A 6,000-nucleotide genomic window follows, 5' to 3' on the forward strand; every position below is an offset into this window, starting at 1 on the left:
TATAATACACAAGTCAATACATCGTCCATTGTTATTACTTAAAAAAATTAGGAAGACACGATTAAACTTGTAAAGCCAAGCTCGCGCAGGAGATAAAGTACGTAGATGGAGACGCTATGCTCGGGGACAGTATGTCTTACAATAAAATTGATCTACCTAGCCTTAAAAGCGATGTGTTAAAATATCTCCAGGTCTTGAGGAAGGAAATAGCTTAACTGTTGTTGAAGATATAAGTAAGGTAGAAGATAATGAAAGTAACATCTCCAGAAAAAGTGACAAGTCGTCTTATAAGTCATGTAATTGCTTGTTCTTGAGACTTCGATGGCATCTTTACCATCTAAAACGCTGAACTTGATGGACGACGCACCATCGTCTACGGGAACCCTGACGTCAGCTACGGCGGACAAGGTGCAGATCCCGTCGGCAAAGACAACGTCATCAAAAGAGGAGATTTCAACAGTTGCGATACCGTCAGCAGGAGAGACTTTAATGCCGGTGGTGCTGACTACGCAGGAAAACTCGTCGAACTTCGTTTCACCCTCGATGGAAACTTCAATGGATGGTGATTCAACAACAACTAACGAACATCAGTGCTGTTACTGTGACAAGATTTTCTCAAACAACAGCAATGCTCGACGACACAAGAGGAGAGAATGCGCTAAGAACCCTTATCGTAAAATGTTTAGCTGTAACAAATGTCGCAAGCAATTTACAAGAAATGCTAATTTGAAGCATCACTTGGAGACATGTAAAGGTCCTGCAGAGCGGCAGAAAGTAAAGGTATCGGTGCAACAACGATGCATCGATGTGCATAAGAGCATGCCTAGAGATGATGCAACTGCGGCAACGTTAGTATCTGGATTGGGTCTGAAAGGCACGTCTTCATCACCCCAGTATCCTTGCAGCTACTGTGATATGTCGTTCGCATTTTCTCATGATGCACGAAGACATGAACGGAGTAAATGCAAGAAGAATCCATCTCGTATAAAGTTTCGCTGTGATGGGTGTCATGAATGGTTTACACGTATTGATAGTTTGCGACGACATGTGAAAAATTGTAACGGTAAGGTCCATGTGTCTGCTGAAGAATTACCTGTAGAAATTTCGACTCCTCGCTTTAGATTGGAGACTCGTAAGAGAACAAGCAAGAAAACCGATGTGCAGCAACCGGTTGCTATAACGTCTCGACAAGAAAATAAACCTAAGACTGTGTTCGGCGCATTACAAGTGAATGATAATGGGTTCTACTTGGCGCAGTCTGCATTTCGTGGGACATTGAAAGACTACTATTATTTAAATACGTTAGGTAAGTCGAAAGACATTTGTAATTTTCTTGATGATATCAGAGAGAACATAATCAATCAACTTACTGATGACGTTGCAACAAACGGTCCATTAAAATGCAACTTGTGGTTGGACTGTATATATGGAAAGCCCTATCCATTCGAAGACGAAGTGAAGAAGTGTGCATTCAAGACATCTGCTGCAGTAATTTACAGTTCTGACGATGTGAAGCATACTGTTAAAAATGGTATCCAGAAACTCTGTCAAGAAGAGGAGGACTATGTCTGTAAAGGTTCTGGTTGGACTCTTTCTAGTATAAGCCGATTGGAGCTAAGAATTAGTCATTTCACGCCTATGCGGACCTAAATGATTATAAGATTGCTGGCTTTCGCAAGTGTTCGTGTAGTAAAGTAGAAATTATGTAATAAATTTTATTTTGTGAAAGAACGTGTGTTGTTTTCTTTCTCGAACCTGCCACTATTATATTATGTTTATTTTTTTTCATCTTCATTCCGAATCGTGCCAAGGTCCTAAGTCGACCTAATTAATCATTTTATTGTTTGCAAATTTATTTAATGAATTTGTAACTTTTTCCCGAATCTCTAGCATTACAATTACGAATTTCCAATATGGTGGTCTTGATAACTTATAGGATGATGGTAGTAGAGGTTTTAAAGTCTCTTTAAGAATGTTGAACATTGTTTATTGAAATTATTATTATTTTACATAAAATTAAACATTATTGCATCGGTCAGGTATCGAACCAAGGACGGGAATCCAGTGATTCAATATGTAAATTAATGGGTGATTTATTTAATGAATTTTGGAATTTTTCCCGAATTCCTAGCTAAATAATTACACGATTCCAAGATGGTGGCGAAATGACAAGATGGTGGGTGTCACAGTAATAATAAATGATTACTGCACTCTAGCGGGTAAAAATTAAACTAACATGGCGTCAGCGCACTCTAGCCAACGATAACAAGATGGTGGTCTCCAGCAGACGAAGACAAGATGGCGGGCGTAACAAAACATGCTACAATTATATAATCCAAGATGGCGACCATAACGATACGTGCAACAGTGGTTTTTAATATTTTTATTATTTAATTCTATTATTTATTTTTTTTAATGATTTTTAAAAATTTTCCCGAATCTCTAGCATTAAAATTACGGATTTTCAAGATGGCGGACATGACGTCATACTATCTGATGGTATATGTGCATTGGTAAAAGTGGTGGGGGTCAGTCTGCCAGCACCCACCGCGGGGGAAGGATCGGTCGCCATTTTTATTTTTTTGCACTTGTCGGGTTCGAACCGATGACTCCGAGCTCCGTGTCGTTAATGTATATTTTTTATAAATAATGTATTAAAATTTTATTATTTAATTTTTTTTTATAATTTTTAAAAAAAATTTCTTCTAATTCGGATAATAAATAAAAAAGTTAACGATGGCGGTGGTAACGGAAACTGCAACGGTGACGTATTCATCCAATATGACGTCAGAGGCTTATCTGCGGCTGTAGACATTGATGCTTAAGCCGCTATATGGACATTTCTAGCCACCGGGATTTTTAAGGACTAAAAACGGGAAATTTTCCCTCGAAACGGGAATTTTTCCCTCGAAAAGAGAAATTTTTTATTTTTTTAATTTTTTCAGATTTTTTGGTGTTTTTTTTTTCCACAAAAATGGAAATTTTGAGGAATTTTGGGTAAATTTTGCCCAATTTTGGAGAATTTTGACACATTTTGAAGGTCAAATTCAAGGTCAAGGTCAAAGGTCAAGGTAATAACCATCCAAGATGGCCGCCGTGACGTCTCAATCCAAGATGGCGGTCGGCACCACAGGCACCACAGCCTGAAGCCTGTCCCAGGACCGCCATTTACATACTACTAACAATAACAAAGTTTTTACACTTTCAATTAACCTTGAATGATTGCTACAACTGTTTCTAGTGTTAATAAAGTTATTTGAATATTTTTTTTAAATTTTTACTGTCAACTTTCTTAATTTTTCCAGATTCCAATTAAAAAATGTAAACATGTACTCCTGTTTGTTTAATGTATGTCAATGATCTTAGTTCTTTGTTCTTAAAAATAAATCTGTAAGAAATGTACATTTTAATTTTTTTACTATATTATTTAAGTGTGTTCGGATAAAACAGCTTTGGTTGTTTTTTATATACGGTAGTAATATTGTTTAAATGTTTAAATAAATAATTTTTTTTTTACTTTTTACAGTTTACTTCAAATTAAAATTAGGCATACAATGAAATTGAAAAAAAAAGGGGGGGGGCGATAGGTGTTAGTCAACATCCAGAAAGGAGAGATGAACCACAAAAGGTTGGGAACCACTGATCTAGAGTGACTCTTAGAGCTTTAGAGTGTATTTTATAGGTTCTCAAGTAAGAGGTTTTATAATATCTCTTAGAGGCTCTAAAGTGGCTCTCTGAGGCTTCTGAATGGCTCTTAGAGGTACACCAGTGGGTATTTTAGCCCTTAGAGTGGGTTATAACGTCTATATAATAAATTTAAGAGTTTCAATAGAAACTGTTAGAATGCTGATTGATGGTTCTTAGATGCTAAAAAGTGGCTCTAGCAGGCTTTAGAATAGCTCTTATAGGTTCTATAGTGGCACTTATAGGCTCTTAGAGGCATTAGAGAGGCAGTTAGTTGCTTTATGTTGCACTATATTGGCTCTTAGATGCTCCTGAAGTCATTTGACGGCTGTTAGTGACTCTAGAGTGAGGCTTTAGAGTTGAAAATAAAGGCTTTATAGTAAGTAGTTCTTGGAGCCTCCTATAGGATATAGGTTGCTCTTAGAGGATCTTAAAGGCTTTAGAGCGGTTCTTAAAGGCCTTAGACTGGCTTTGAGAGGCTTTATAATTTCTTTAAGTAGCTCTAAAGCCACTCTTAGAGACTTTTAAAGGCTCTAGAGTGACTCCTGGCTCTAAGATATATTATTAAGCGCCACTCTAGATCTTAAATCAGCCACTCTAGTTCCTCGAAGATACATTCAAGAGCCTCTAAGTGCTTTTAAGAACCTCTCTTAAGCCTCTAAGAGACTTTAAGGGCCAATCTAGAGCATTTAAATCTACTCAAAAACCTCTAAATCACCTTAGAGCCACTCAGGAGCTTCAATGAGACACTCTAAATCCTTTTAGAGGACTTTTTATAACCCCCATGACCCTCTAAGGGAAGTTATAGTGCCACTAAGACCCATACGGGAGCCTATAATTCCAATTCTAGAGGCTCTAATAACTACTCTAGAGTATATAGGAGCCACTCTAAAACTTCTAAGAGCCTCTTAACAGAATGAGCACCTATAGAGCCACTCATATCAAAACTATAGACAATATAGGAACCTAAACAACAAAACCAGAGCCTCTAAGAACCACTCCAGACGTTCTGAGAAACACTAAGAGTCACATTAGAGCCACTACTATCCACTGTAGAGCTTCAAAGAGCTTAAAAAGCAACTTCAGATCCACTTAGATCATTAGGAACCACTCTATACAATTTATACCTACTCTTGAATCTCTAAAACCAGTTCTAGAGCCTCTGAAAGAACTCTAGACCTTCTACGAGACACTAAGAGTCACTTTAGAAACTCTAAGAGCTTGAGATTCAAAGAGCCTGAGACACTGTAGATATTATAAAATCATTTAAGATCATTCTAGGACCTCTAAGAACAACTCTAGAGTATCTAAGAACAACTCTTAGACTTCTTAGAGCCTTTGAGAGCCACTTTTAGGTTTCTTAGGGCCTATAAGAGCCACTATTAAGATTCTAAAGAGCCCCTAAGAGCAATTATATCATTTCTTAAAGCTTCTAAGAGACACCTCTAACTTTATTAGATTCAAAGAGCCTCTCTAGAGCCTTTGATATCCACTTAGAACCACTAAAGAGTCTCTAAGAGCCAATGTAGTGCTTTTTAAAGCACATAGACTAAGAGTCTCTCTAACATCTATAAGAACCTTTAACGCCACTATAGTGTCATCAATAGCCACTCTACAGCATATTGGACTTCTAAGCGTATCTAAAAACCTCTCAGAGCCTCTAAGAGACTCTATAAATCAATATAGAATTATATGCAGATATCTACCTGTGTATTTGAGGCTTCCTGAAACGAAAACGTTAGCCTTAACTACCCTGCAAGAACCATCCTTGAACCTCCCTGCTTAAAGGCGTCCTTAATTTGAAGTAAAGGAAGCGGTCAGCCTTTCAGCCGCCAGATTCGAGCTTTAAGGCCTCCTAAATCAAGATGACAGACGATCAAGTTTTTAATAATACTTCTACATTAATTTAGAGAAGAATTGGACTTGCGCTGCTTGTAAATAATGATAGGCCTAATTTATTATAATGAACGTGTAGGAAGAGTTCTGCTACATATTTTAACATTTTAATCATTCTAGTATTAGACAGACTACAACAGCATCTAGCCCAGGCATTTTTATACATTTGATGTTTCGTTATAGAGATTCTATGCGCCACTCTTGAGCCTTTTAGAGCAACTTTCCAGCCTCTAGCAGCATCTAAGAGACACTCTAGAGCTTTAAATAGGTACTTCAGAACTTTTAGGAGCTACTCTAGAGCCTCTATGTACCATTATAGAGCTGAAAACCAATTATAGTACCTTTATACCTACTCTAGAGAAACCAAGAGTCTTAATAATCAGATAAAACAGATAACCTGAACGTACGGACTAATTACTT

Source organism: Bacillus rossius, chromosome 1 (genome assembly GCF_032445375.1).
Source record: "Bacillus rossius redtenbacheri isolate Brsri chromosome 1, Brsri_v3, whole genome shotgun sequence".
NCBI classification, from domain to species: domain Eukaryota; kingdom Metazoa; phylum Arthropoda; class Insecta; order Phasmatodea; family Bacillidae; genus Bacillus; species Bacillus rossius.